At 41.2% G+C, this 15448-nt stretch overlaps 1 protein-coding gene across 1 annotated transcript in view; it reads right to left on the bottom strand.

Moving 5' to 3' along the window:
• The window catches only part of LOC310788576 (adhesion G-protein coupled receptor G7-like), a gene marked incomplete at its 5' end in the record, with an annotated part of 105731 nt that overhangs the window by 68001 nt on the left and 22282 nt on the right, over positions 1-15448 (bottom strand). The window lies entirely within an intron of this gene.

Here is a 15448-nt window from a genome sequence, read left to right as displayed (position 1 = left end):
CACATTAATTATTATGTACAAACTGTTGTTTTCTTCATTGGTTGTAAATAAATGGAAATTATTTTTACTGTATTCTACGTCCTTTATCATATATCTTTTTAAATTAAAATTACTACTTTTTTCACTCAGTTTCAATGTATTTTACTGCTGTACATTGTGGAATTAAACGTGTTGAAAATGTCTACATGTGTTGTGTCTTTACAGTTTTTCTCCAAACGTTTAAACACATTTCCAATAACTGTGGCTCAGTTTGTCAAAACTCTAAAGTGAAAAGAGTTTGTCAAAACTCCACAAATCTCTTATAAAGTGACACAACACTCAAAACCATGTTGTCTCTTCTCAAAACAGATTATTTCCACCAAAACAAAACACACAGCTATGATATGTTGATGTTTTACACAGCATCAATTAATGACACACTGGTGTGATGCGTAATGCACTCTGTAAACAACATCTTTTCTGTCACGCCGCGGCTTATTATGGTTGTTATATCATTATGAGAACATGAATTAGCTATGTAACGAACCTCCGTGCTGCTGACAGCCTGCTCTGTTTGTGTCCGTCACATAGATAACAGCTCCTCACCCTCTCACTCCTTGTGTCATCCAGACATTATACCAGACCGGCTAAAATAAATACACACGGCCATTGAATTCATTGTCCATAATCTGGAGATCAGATATCACAGCCAGCGGTGTCTACCATGCTACAGATCTACTGCTCTGGGCTCTGAAATCTGCCTTGGAGGGCAGAGTTCGAGCTCAGAGCAGTCGATCTACACTGCTCTGAGCTCGATCTGTAGATCTGATCATATTTTTTAGGTCAGTGGTTCAAACAGATTGAATGAAGTCTGCAGATTCATAGACTATTTTGTCATCATATTGCATATTTCCACAAATTCAATAATTAAATTCGTATTAATATTTAAATGATACTACTGACTGTATTTTATGCCTGTTTGCTCAGGAGTCACAGGAAAAAATGATTTTAACATTATAGGCTACTTTAAGATGAAAATGTACATTGTAATTGTAGCCTACATAGCTGGTTTTCAGACATTTTTGACGGGTGTCCAAAAATAATATATATTTTATCGCTCCATAGTGACGCTTCAGTGTGAACTGCTTTGTACACAGACCTGCTTGTGGCTGTCGCTTCTACGACTCTACTCTCAGGTTGGAAGTGCCACCATACCGTCTATGTTAAATTAGTGACAACATACCGAACCACAACTTACCAAACTATGTGACTGTCTTGCTTTAATGTCAATACTGTAGTGGACCAGGGTTGTCCACGGTGAAGGTGATTGACAGCTAATCACAGACTAAGACTTTTCACCTGTGTGACACTTGGCGCCGCTGACATTCTGCTGAGTTGATCAGTCTCGGCTGGACTTGATTGCTGTTTGAGAACTGATAAAGCAGAGCCGAGCGTGCGCCAGGTGTGTCTGGGAGCGGAGCTAGGAAGCAGGACAGGGCTGCGGTTCGAGCTGTCATGTCGAGCTACTGAATGTCACTGACTTGTTGCCTTTTTGGTACTGCACTCACGGGACGGGAGGCGGGTGGGTGCCGTTCGTAACCGTGCTTAGGGCTGCCGGCGGCTGAAGACGCGTAGGCCACGGGTTTTGTGTTGTTTTGGCCGATGATCGCAGGGGGAACATAGGAGTGCCCTCCCGCTCCCAGCTGTTGTTCGGGACGTCCGATACGCTGTCGGCCATTCCGTGTCTGCGCTGGACCAACGAATCCCCCACAGGCTCTCGCTACACGGGCCGTGTTGGACCAGTGCTATCAGCCCAGACCCCGGGGGAGGGTCGCTGTGAACTGGCCAGTTAAGTGGTCCTTTTTAAAGAGTACATGATTTATGTTATATGTGATACTGTGTAGTCTTGTCAGTTATTGTCCATGTTCATTTATGTTAGATGATTTTATCTTTACCAGCTTTGGTGTGACTCAGTGGGAACTGGGGAAAGTTAGCTCTGGGTATGGGAAAGTTATAGGTCTGTCCCGCCCTGGTCAGCCTATTTGTGCTCTGAGTGTGCGACTTAAAGTGTGCGACTTAAAGTGTGCCTATATTTATATAGGGTGACATCTGGTGTGATTTAAAGTGATGAGCGTGACGTTTAAAGTGTGCCTACTGCCTATCTCTATGGGGGGAAATCCTGTGAGACTTATCGCGTGCTTATGTCTACATAGGGTGAAATCCTGTGTGATTTAAAAGTGTGTCTATAGCCCATCTATAGGGTGGAATCTTGTATGACTCAACGTGTGCCTATATTTATAGGGTGAATTCCAGGGTGACTTGAAGCGTGCCCGCTATATCTAGGGGGTGGAATCCTGTGGGATTTGAGTACGCTGTAGCAATTATGGGGACATCCTGTGTGGCCTTTAAGCAGTAGGCTACAGCATTAAGCGTGTTCGCTTAGCGCCTTCTGCAACATTACATGAGTGTGTTTTGCCCTAGTGTGTTTATAAGGGGGTTCAGTGTGATTCATCTTCTCGGTGAGAGAGGGCTGTTGGTGGGCTAGGGGGGCTGACCTGTGTAAGGGGGAAATGCTATAGACTGGCCAGTTCTCTGCCCGGGTCACATTACTGTTGTTCCTATGAATTGTTCCAATTAAAGTGCATCTCTTTTTCTAACGTCGTTGTATGTGTGGGTTGTACTCAGGTATCTGACACCGGACCATACCGGCTAAACAAAGGTGGTGGCAGCAGTGCTATTTAGCCTGTCCAGTGGATATTTCATATCCCAAGCAAGGTTTATTTCAATAGGTAACCTTAATTGTAACTGTAAAAAGTATTTTAAAAGCACCTCTTATGCGCTAAATACCCCGCTGCACTTGAGCGCACCATAATCTCTGTGCTGTGCAGTGCAGTGCAGAGTAAGATTCCTTTTGGATATGTCATTACGCACAGCCTTGCCACACCAGGACATCAAATTATGCTGCTAAAATTGGATATTAGCAGATAATTCAGCAATCAACTATAACTCACTGAGAAACTTTTATCACATCGCAAAGAGGGAAATTAATTGAGAAAACTTGTTGGACAATGGACTTGCAATAGGCTATTCACCAGGGGCGGTTCTAGGCCTTTTTTGGGTGGGCTTTAGCCCACCCAAAACTAGTCTCAGCCCACCCAAAAAAATAGAGGCAAAAAAAACTATTTTTTTCTCCAAATCCATGGTGGTCATTAGTAGCAGTTTAAAGTACATTTTCTCAGATTTATTGGTGTCTTTCTAGTCACACAATTTAATTCAGTGTTTCCCATACACTGATCTATTTGTGGTGGTACACCCTACATAGATTTGGACGCCCACAAATACTGCCACATATTAATTTCAACTAGTTGACTGCAAACTCCTGCTTTAGTGCTTACAGTATATTATTATCTTGTCGGAATATTATTCCAGCCAATAAGTTAGGAAGTTCCCTTTTGATTTAATTTTACTTTTGTTTTGCCTACAAAGCAAAATGTTACTTTACTTGAAACTCCCCTGAAGCGATTTTGGTATTATTTATGCAAGCATAATTCGACCATATAGTAACCTGTATGCAGAATATATATAGTATATATAGGGAAACAATTATTTTTTCATCGCTGTAAAACCACAGAGCGGTAAAGAAGATATTGATGTGTGTAGTTCTTCATAGATCTAGTCTCTTCATTTTGATCTCAAAGTGCGCCAGTTTGATCCATTTTTACTTGAAACTGTACAAAATTTTCCGCCCCTGCTATTCACCTTCACCTATTCCATAACCCGGAGGGTCATTGGCACCACAGACGATCTGTCAACAAGCTCTCTCCATCTCTCTCTGTCCTCGGCACGAGTGAGTCCACTCTATTACGCATGGAGAGAATAGCATCTTGCATGCCTCGTGCAAACACAGCACGCCCAGGGCCTGGTCGTTAACATCAATCAATGATGCACTGCATCATGAGTGCATCAGATGCACTGGCACTTCCTATTTGCTCTTGTGTTTAGTCCGGTTTGCTTTCACAAAACAAACAAACCGTGCCAGGGTTCACTTGAAGCGAACGGAGACCCACGTTTTCAAACGGATCAGAGTTAATTTCTTTGTTGCGCCCCAGAGTTCGTTTACGCTTTCACACCACCCCAAACGAACCGGACTATCTGAGGAAACGAACTCTGGCACGTTTAAAGCGGACCAAACAGCTTATATGTGAAAGCGACCTAAAAAGCTGTTATATTAAGGTGAAAAAGTTACTGATTGGCGCTTTAAATATTTTTCTATTTGGTACCAAAATGAGGCACGTTATGAACAATAGACACATAGTAGGGTCATCTGTGGCACTTCCGTGACCGTGGAGAGCGAAGGTCCGTTTCTCAATGGATTTGTCATCTAGGAGGGTTAATAAACAAATTCAGCCGGGGTGTATTTTTAAAAAAGGCGGGGAAAATATTTGAGAGACCAAAATCCAAAATGGCTGCTGTGGAAATGAACTTTTTAATGCTTTGACCTACAATGATGCACAACACATGGTTTCAGAGCTTATTCTGGTCAAGGAATACATATTTGGTGTTTATATAATGATTTGACCTATTTTTGACCTTCAAATCCAAGATGGCTGCCAATTTTGAGGCAGTTTTTTCAAGATCGTCATAGAGCCTTCATATTAGGCTTGAATGACAGGTCTTCTCATGATGAGTTGAATAATATACAGTATAAGTACACAGAAGTAATCTCTGAGGTCAATAAAGTCAATGTTTGTGTGTAAACAACAGTTGCTGATTTGCGGTTTCCCATTAAATAGGGTAGGCTACTGAGAATATGGTGTCCAGTTCATCCCATCACATTTTCATAATGAACCAAAAACAATTTTGCACTATAGCCTAACATAAAATAGTATTCTGTATGCAAAGCTAGCAAGGTTAGTTGCTTGAGCTGAATTTAAAGGTCAACTCAAAACAAACAATGAAATTAACTTTGAAATTAAAACTGAATCCTAGGCTACTAAATTTCATCAGCACACAGTAAAGGAAACTTGTCTTTGAACTCAGCTGACTGTCTAGTCCTAATCCCTGTTGTGCAATGTCCCTTTTCAGTGAAGTTTTAGTTTTTGTTAAGAGTATGGACTTTTAATCTTGACGTTGTTGGTAGGCAACGGCCCTTTTTCAGTCAAGCATTTTCAGATTAGCTCAGTCAGTCTGTGAAGCAGTCAGTGTCAGCACTTGCGCGAGCTCGCTTTTTCTCTAACTAATGTTAACATTACACACTTTAAGACACTTTGTTTGAGGATATCAACGTTATTCACTAGTCTAAAGATAGTTCTACCATCAAGAACATATAAAACAAAAGCAAAAACAATTTTTATTTGCAGAAGTCATCATTGATATTTGGTGTTAGCTAACGTTAGGTAACGTTATTATTTTTAGCTAAAGTTAATGTTATCTGTCTCCACACTTCTGTCAACTGACATATGCATTTGCTTTTGAAAATAAACAGCCTGGCTTGCTTAAGCATAACTGAAGATTAAATAGAAATATAACATGACGAATGCATGTACCGATTGGTTGCCCCATCTTCCCAGGAGGTGGTGGTGTAAACATCATCAAATTTATCAAGTCCTGACCAGTCTTGGGCTTTTAATTGTAAGCTGTCCCATTTGCCTTGATTTATTGTATCGGTGGGCTTGCAAGGCTTGTCACATTTTAGGACACATTCATAGGACATTGTGTGCTTTGTCTTTCATTGGGAGGGAAAGCAACTCGCTATTATATTACTGTTATATTATATTGCTGTTATACGCTGTTTATTTTCAAAAGCAAATGCATATGTCAGTTGACAGAATTGTGGAGACAGATAACATTAACTTTAGCTAAAAATAATAACGTTACCTAACGTTAGCTAACACCAAATATCAATGATGACTTCTGCAAATAAAAATTGTTTTTGCTTTTGTTTTATATGTTCTTGATGGTAGAACTATCTTTAGACTAGTGAATAACGTTGATAACCTCAAACAAAGTTTTCTTTTTATTTTATTATATATTCCCCCCCCCCCCGATTTTTTATCCCATTTTTATCCCCCATTAGTGCTAACGTAATTTCTTTATCCTGGTTGCTACTCCACCCTCTGCCGATCTGGGGAGAGCCGAAACTGGCTCCATGCTTCCTCCGAGACATGGGCAGTTAGCCAGCCGCTTCTTTTCACCTGACAGGGGAAGCTTAACCGGTAGGACATAGCACGTGGGAGGTTCACACTATTCCAACCAGTTCCCCTCCCTCTGAACAGGCGCCCTTAATGACCAGAGGAGGAACCACATTAGCAACCAGGATATTGCATGTTTTTGGTGAAGGGGGTTCCTATATGAAGGAAACCCCCGGGAGGCACGGGGAGAACATGCAAACTCCACACAGAAAGGCCCTTTTGACGACCCCACCCGGGCGGTGGGCACTCGAGGACATGCGGACGGGCACGCATTCCTTCAGCGTTCACATCGTCCCAGGTGGGAATCGAACCCACGACCTTCGAGCTGTGAGGCGATAGTGCTTACCACTACACCACCGTACCTCCTTTTATATCCTCAAACAAAGTGTCTTAAAGTGTGTAATGTTAACATTAGTTAGAGAAAAAGCGAGCTCGCGCAAGTGCTGACACTGACTGCTTCACAGACTGACTGAGCTAATCTGAAAATGCTTGACTGAAAAAGGGCCATTGCCTACCAACAAGGTCAAGATTAAAAGTCCATACTCTTAACAAAAACTAAAACTTCACTGAAAAGGGACATTGCACAACAGGGATTAGGACTAGACAGTCAGCTGAGTTCAAAGACAAGTTTCCTTTACTGTGTGCTGATGAAATTTAGTAGCCTAGGATTCAGTTTTAATTTCAAAGTTAATTTCATTGTTTGTTTTGAGTTGACCTTTAAATTCAGCTCAAGCAACTAACCTTGCTAGCTTTGCATACAGAATATTATTTTATGTTAGGCTATAGTGCAAAATTGTTTTTGGTTCATTATGAAAATGTGATGGGATGAACTGGACACCATATTCTCAGTAGCCTACCCTATTTAATGGGAAACCGCAAATCAGCAACTGTTGTTTACACACAAACATTGACTTTAATGACCTCAGAGATTACTTCTGTGTACTTATACTGTATATTATTCAACTCATCATGAGAAGACCTGTCATTCAAGCCTAATATGAAGGCTCTATGACGATTTTGAAAAAACTGCCTTTTAGAGCTCAAAATTGGCAGCCATCTTGGATTTGAAGGTAAAAAATAAGTCAAATCATTATATAAACACCAAATATGTATTCCTTGACCAGAATAAGCTCTGAAACCATGTATTGTGCATCATTGTAGGTCAAACCATTAAAAAGTTCATTTCCACGGCAGACATTTTGGATTTTGGTCTCTCAAATATTTTCCCCGCCTTTTTTAAAAATACACCCCGGCTAAATTTGTTTATTAACCCTCCTAGATGACAAATCCATTGAGAAACGGACCTTCGCTCTCCACGGTCACGGAAGTGCCACAGATGACCCTACTAACAGGGGACTGGTGGCCATCTGGGATTTGAAGTCAAATCTGAATTCCCTCCACACCTGAAAATAAACCTCATGGTATTCACTACGTATGTTAGAAGTGTCCTGCTTTTCTCAAAACGTGCACAATTGTTGTGGTTATCCGCTGTACTAATGGGGGTTATGATGTTTACCTATTGTGCAGTCTTTGGCAACCTTTTGTGGTACCTCAGCAGGGAGATGTAGACAGTCTTGAACAATATAATCATGTTGAAACATAAAAAGAGGAACAGCTTTTAAGATGATGGGAAACGACTTCCCGTTTCCTTCTGCATTTTCAATTTCGGTAACACTTCATAATACTGTAACACAAAAAATGGGTAGTTACTGAGGAACGAGTAAGGAACAAACCATTAGTTCATGAATAGTTAATGATTAGTTAATGAGTAGTTGATAGGTAGTTCCTTAATGGTAGTTACTTAAGAACTGACCATTAGTTACCATGTTAACGAACCAGTAAGTAATGATTACTTCCCTAAAAAAAACTTTTTTTCATTTGTTTTCATTCACTAGTTCATTAATAGTTAATCGGTAGTTCCTTAAAGATCCTTAATGGTAGTTACTTAAGAACTGACCATTAGTTCCCATGGTAGTTACTTAAGAACTGACCATTAGTTACCATGTTAACGAACCAGTAAGTAATGATTACTTCCTTATTTTTTTTTTAATATTTCACTAGTTAAGTATTGGTAAAGTAAGCAGGAGGTAATGGTGTATTCCTTAGTAACTACTCAGTAAGATGTACTGCTTTACTTGAGGGGGCACAAACATGTTAAGTAATGGTAAAGTAAGCAGGAAGTAATGGTGCATTCCTTACTAACAACTCGGTAAGATGTACTGCTTTACTTGAGGGGGCACAAACATGGGAACTAATGGTAAAGTAAGCAGGAAGTAATGGTGTATTCCTATAGTATATACCGAGTTGTTAGTAAGGAATGCACCATTACTTCCTGCTTACTTTACCATTACTTAACATGTGTGTGACTCCTCAAGTAAAGCAGTACATCTTCCAGAGTTGTTACTAAGGGATACACCATTACTTCCTGCTTACTTTACCATTACTTAACATGTTTGTGCCCCCTCAAGTAAAGCAGTACATCTTACCGAGTTGTTAGTAAGGAATGCACCATTACTTCCTGCTTACTTTACCATTACTTAACATGTTTGTGCCCCCTCAAGTAAAGCAGTACATCTTACTGAGTAGTTACTAAGGAATACACCATTACTTCCTGCTTACTTTACCATTACTTAACAACTAGTGAAATATTTAAAAAAAATTAAGGAAGTAATCATTACTTACTGGTTCGTTAACATGGTAACTAATGGTCAGTTCTTAAGTAACTACCATGGGAACTAATGGTCAGTTCTTAAGTAACTACCATTAAGGATCTTTAAGGAACTACCGATTAACTATTAATGAACTAGTGAATGAAAACAAATGAAAAAAAGTTTTTTTTAGGGAAGTAATCATTACTTACTGGTTCGTTAACATGGTAACTAATGGTCAGTTCTTAAAGGAACACTCCGCCCATTTTCAACCAGCTTTGTATCATTAGAACATCAGTAGTATATCAGAAAACTGTAAACGGTTTTGAAGTCTGTCATTTAATTTGACAGTTATTGAGTGTTAAAGTGTGGACCAGTGACATCACTGGTCCACACTAACTCAAATTAATAACTCATTAACTCAAATCAACTCTCAATAACTGTCAAACTAGATGAATGATGAATAGTTTGACAGTTATTGAGAGTTGATTTGAGTTAATGAGTTATTAATTTGAGTTAGTGTGGACCAGTGATGTCACTGGTCCACACTTTAACACTCAATAACTGTCAAATGAAACGACAGACTTCAAAACCGTTTACAGTTTTCTGATATACTACTGATGTTCTAATGATACAAAGCTGGTTGAAAATGGGCGGAGTGTTCCTTTAAGTAACTACCATTAAGGAACTACCTATCAACTACTCATTAACTAATCATTAACTATTCATGAACTAATGGTTTGTTCCTTACTCGTTCCTCAGTAACTACCCATTTTTTGTGTTACAGTATTATGAAGTGTTACCTCAATTTCTTTCTGACAGGCCTTTTCTTAATCTGACACCGCTACAATATTCTCGATTATACTAAAGTAATAAAACATGTTTTCATGAAGTTAGAAAAAACAGGGTGTGCATCAGTGAGAACACTCCTTGTTGATGATTGGTGTCAATCATTTGTTCAACATCTCATCTTATACAGCTCAGATCTCATAATATTATGCAGGTAGGAGCTATACGCTTATTTAACATTCAGAATTTTAGTAATCCTGCATATTTAGACAGCAAAAGTTAATGATAAATATTGAACTAATATGAGTACTAATTATGGACTAATCAGATTCTAACATCTATAAATAATACGAAATAAGTAAATCATGTTTAATTCTAACTTTAACGAACTGCTAGTGATGGTAGCCTATATAAACAAGTTATTGTTACTGATATCAAAAATGTTTGCACTACTGAAAAAATGTATATAACTAAATTTAGTTAATAACTAGTGGACCTGGCTGGGAGCACTCAGTAATTATGTCATCAGTGAGTGATGTCATCAGTGATGTCACCAAATGTTCTCACCATTGCTCAAGTGACATAGCGATACCGTCGTAGTTTTACACACAGAACATTTAAGTGGAAATAGAAAGACGAGATTTATAGTCTTGGCAATTAAGGGTATGTTTATAAATCTATGTTGTCCATGCTGTGCTGACGAGCCTCTGTTTAGTCGGAGAAAATATCGACTGTAACCCCCTGTATATTCAAGAACAAGAAAAAAGAGCTTTGGTATCTGTAGATATCCAAATTCAGGTATCAGAATCAGATCAGAACTGAAAAAGTGGATCGGTGCATCTTTTTTCGTGAGTATCCAGGCCTGGAAAATAAATCTAGGCGAAACGAGGAATGAAACCTGACCCCAATGCCCTTACTGACCACAACACCCTGACTGACCACAACGGCCTTACTGACCACAACGCCCTGACTGACCACAACGGCCTTACTGACCACAACACCCTGACTGACCACAACGGCCTTACTGACCACAATGCCCTTACTGACCACAACACCCTGACTGACCACAATGGCCTTACTGACCACAATGCACTGACTGACCACAACTCCCTTACTGACCACAACGGCCTTACTGACCACAACACCCTGACTGACCACAACGGCCTTACTGACCACAATGCCCTTACTGACCACAACACCGTGACTGACCACAACGGCCTTACTGACCACAATGCACTGACTGACCACAACTCCCTTACTGACCACAACACCCTTACAGACCACAACGCCCTGACTCACCACAACACCCTGATTGACCACAACACCCTTATAATATACATATATATACATATACATAACTGACCACAACGCTATTTCTGACCACAACATCCTGACTGGCCAGAAGGCCCTGACTGACGACTACGCCCTTACTGACCACAACGCCCTTACTAACCCCAGTGCCATGACTGACCCCAATGCCCTTACTGACCACAACGCCCTGACTGACCACAACGCCCTGACTGACCACAACGCCCTGACTGACCACAATGCCCTGATGACTACACCCTTACTGACCGCAATGCCCTTACTGACCACAACGCCCTTACTGACCAGAACACCCTTACTGACCACAATGCCCTGACTGACCACAATGCCCTGACTGACCACAACACCCTGACTGACCACAATGCCCTGACGACTACACCCTTACTGACCGCAATGCCCTTACTGACCACAACGCCGTATTGATCACAACGCTATTTTTGACCACAACACCCTGACTGACCACAACACCCTTACTGACCACAACGCTCTACTGACCACAACGCCCTTACTAACCCCAACGCCATGACTGACCCCAACGCCCTGACTGACCACAAGACCCTGACTGAGCCCAAAACCCTTACTGACAACTACACACTTACTGACCATGCTTGGACCCCGTCATCGCCGCTTGTGGCTATATTTTGTATTATTCTTCTCCGGTAAAACTGTATGTACAGCAGAAACTGTAATGCTCAGCGTAGCCAAACTGGGCACATAGATTGTAAATGTGCCTCACTACTCAGAAACAAAAAATGACCCATATCGGCCAGATGGTGGCGCTATAACAGTCCATTTCGCGTTATGGTCCATATCTTCTGAACCGTGTGTCCTATACTCAAAATTTCACTTCTCAGGGATTCCTTGGATCAATACGCATCTATCCATCTAGGCCACGCCCCTTTGCGTGTGCCTAGATTTCCGCCATTTTGAATTTGATCAAAAACCTACTTTTGCAAACTCCTCCTAGACCGTTTGGCCAAATCACACGGAAATTATTCTGGGTCATCTATGGACTACCCCGACCTAAAGTTATTAAAGGATTTTGGATACATGAAACCGTTTTGAAATTATAAATGTCTAAACTTTTGTGTATTTGCTTTTGTTCTTTTCCTGCCCTAAAAGTGTGTGGATCTCAGAAACCATACACCCCCCATCAGCCAAACTTTCCACACAGGTTCACGACATCACCCACTACGAGTAAAAAAATTACACCAATCCACCAGATGGTGGCGCTATAACAGCCAATTTCACGTTTGTCGGTCCATAACTTCTGAACAACGAGCTGTAGAATAAAAATTCCACATCTACTGGTTTCCCTGGAGCATCATGCATCTAACCTACTAGGCCACGCCCATTCTGTCTGGTAGATTTTCCGCCATTTTGAATTTGATCAAAAACCTACTTTTGCAAGCTCCTCCTAGACCGTTTGGCCAAATCACACAAAACTTTTTCTGGGTCATCTATGGACTACCCCGACCTAAAGTTATTAAAGGATTTTGGATACGTGAAACCGTTTTGAAATTATAAATGTCTAAACTTGTGTGTATTTGCTTTTGTTCTTTTCCTGCCCTAAAAGTGTGTGGATCTCAGAAACCATACGCCCCACATCACCCACCTTTCCACATAGTTTCAAGACATCACCCACTACTCAGAGGAAAAAATTACACCAATCCACCAGATGGTGTCGCTATAACAGCCAATTTCACGTTTGTCGGTCCATAACTTCTGAACCACGAGCTGTAGAATCAAAATTCCACATCTACTGGTTTCCCTGGAGCATCATCCATCTAACCTACTAGGCCACGCCCATTTCTGTCTGGTAGATTTTCCGCCATTTTGAATTTGATCAAAAACCTACTTTTTCGAGTTCCTCCTAGACCGTTTGGCCAAATCACACAAAACTTTTTCTGGGTCATCTATGGACTACCCCGACCTAAATAAGTAATTAAAGGATTTTGGATACGTGAAACCGTTTTGAAATGATAAATGTCTAAACTTTTTTTTTATATATATATATTTTTCCTGATTTTTTATCCCATTTTATCCCCCATTAGTGCTCATTTGATTTCTCAATCCTGGTTGCTACTCCATCCTCTGCCGATCTGGGGAGAGCCGAGACTGGCTCCATGCTTCCTCCGAGACATGGGCAGTCAGTCAGCCGCTTGTTTTCACCTGACAGAGGAAGCTTCACCGGTAGGACATAGCACGTCAGGAGGTTCACGCTATTCCAACCAGTTCCCCTCCCTCTGAACAGGCGCCCTTAACGACCAGAGGAGGAACCACATTAGCAACCAGGATATTGCATGTTTTTGTGAAAGGGGGTTCCTATATGAAGGAAACCCCTGGGAGGCACAGGGAGAACATGCAAACTCCAACAGCTTCTTAAGAGTTTCTTAAGCTTCTTAAGCTTCTTAAGAGTTAAGAAGCTTCTTAAGGCGTTAAGAAGCTTCTTAAGGAGTTAAGAAGGCTCCAAAGAAGTGTTTCCCAAATGCCTTCTTAACAGAAGAGAAAAAAAAAGAAGGCTCTTAAGAAGCATCTTAACTGGAGCTGTCCATCTCGATGTGAGAGGTCCTCTGCGGCCCACTAGATGGCACTCTGAGCCCACCAGTGGGCCACGACCCAGTGGTTGAGAAACACTGTTGTAGAATTCTACAACAGTGTTTCTGACCACATGACCACATGACCACGATTAGGTTATTCGAATAACCTAATCGTGGTCATGTTAAACAAGAACTTCTTCTATTAAACATTATTTATTTCAGACATGGACTGCAGTTCAAATTGCTTTATATACACAGCATATACAACAAAATTGCGAGAAACACTACAGAATTTAAGCGACCTTGGGTTCTGTGAAAGGTGCTATATAAATCCACAAGATTCTTATTGTTACACCCGCTACGCCTCTGCACTGAATGCTTACTGAAGGCCAGGTATGGTGGATGGGAGCCCAATCCAAATAAATGATCCAACAAGTGTTAATTATCAAAATGCAATGCCAGGGTTTATTTCACACTTAGGGACAAGACAACAAACAGATCTAAGAGCACAGTTCTCCTAAGTCGTTATGTACTCTTCTATATTCCATTAGGACTGAGAAAGTTTAAGCTACCAGTGCAGTAATGTACACTGGAACACACGACACACGGTGATAAGATCCACACTTGGGAATACACAGCACTACAACGTCTCACACAGTGGTACGATCCACACTCTGGAATACACAGCACTACAACGTTTCACACTTGATTTTGTGGACACTCCAAATCACATGCAAGTATGAGCAAACAGGTGAGGCACTCCTAGGTTCTCAGTCTAATGATAATACAAGGGCCCTGTTTAACTGGGAGAATGCGCACACAGAAACAAATAAACAAACAAACAAACAAACAAACAAAATATAAAAAGATCAGCCCGCCCTTCCAAGACGAACTCCCAACTCTTTTCGTCTTATGGGTCAGGTAACAAGGCCCAGGCGGACTAATTGAATCCCCAAATAAACAAATAAACAAAGAAATTAAGGTCAGCAAGAACAGTGAATAGACCCTCCTGCAATCACTGCTGCGTCAGCGTGTGCTTTCCCTCGCCCGGTATAACGTTACTCCCGGCAGCTGAAAGCCCACCACTAACACGCTGCAGTATCGCACAAATGGTCAACACTCAACGCTCAAACTTGAGGACACGGCGCGCTGTCCTCCCACCCGCAAGAGAGTCGACTGAACAGACACTCCAGCTTAACTTGGGAACACGCCAAACTTTTCCTCTGTCCTGCCCGGAAGAGTCTAATACAAGACACACCTCCCCTACTATATACGCCTCCCCATCCGCATTCAAGGTGTGTACGGCAAGCCGCAGGTACCACCCGCTACATTATTATAAAAGGAATCCATTCTGATTAGAGGAATATAGCCTACGGTAAAACATTTAAAACACAAGTACATACAGGGGAGATTTTCAAGTGTTCCCCAAAAACACTAAAGGGTGCATGAAAGAAAGGAAAAAGGGAAAAACACAAGAGGAACAGTGGACACAAGTATCTCCTTTTGCCTGACGCGGCTGGATCTGCCAGTGTTTCATCATTAAGAAGGTGTTAAGAATGCCCCAGACCCTTCTTACAAAACCTTCTTAACGAAAGATCATCTTAGCGCTAAGAAGCTTTTGGGAAACGCAGCCTTCTTAACGGAAGATAATTTTAGGCTAAGAAGCAATCGGGAAACACGTTGGCTTCGTTGGCTTCTTACGGGAGCCTTAAGAAGGGTCAAATAAGCTTCTTAGCGCTAAGAAGCTTTTGGGAAACGCATGCCTTCGTAAAGAAGCAATTGGGAAATGTGTTTGCTTCTTAAGGGGGCCTTAAGAAGGGTTAAATTAGCTTCTTAGCGCTAAGAAGCTTTTGGGAAACCCAGCCAATGTCTGTATTGGAGGAAGCATGTGCTAGTCTCCAATTCTCCCCAGATTGGCAGAGGGGTGCAGCAACGACCGGGACAGCAATTGGCCAAATCCAATTGGGGAGAAAAT

The sequence above is a fragment of the Poromitra crassiceps genome, assembly GCF_964638095.1.
Source record: "Poromitra crassiceps genome assembly, chromosome: 13".
NCBI classification, from domain to species: Eukaryota; Metazoa; Chordata; class Actinopteri; order Beryciformes; family Melamphaidae; genus Poromitra; species Poromitra crassiceps.
The sequence above is the reverse complement of the archived record's forward strand: the minus strand, read 5'-3'. Positions and strand labels throughout refer to the sequence as shown.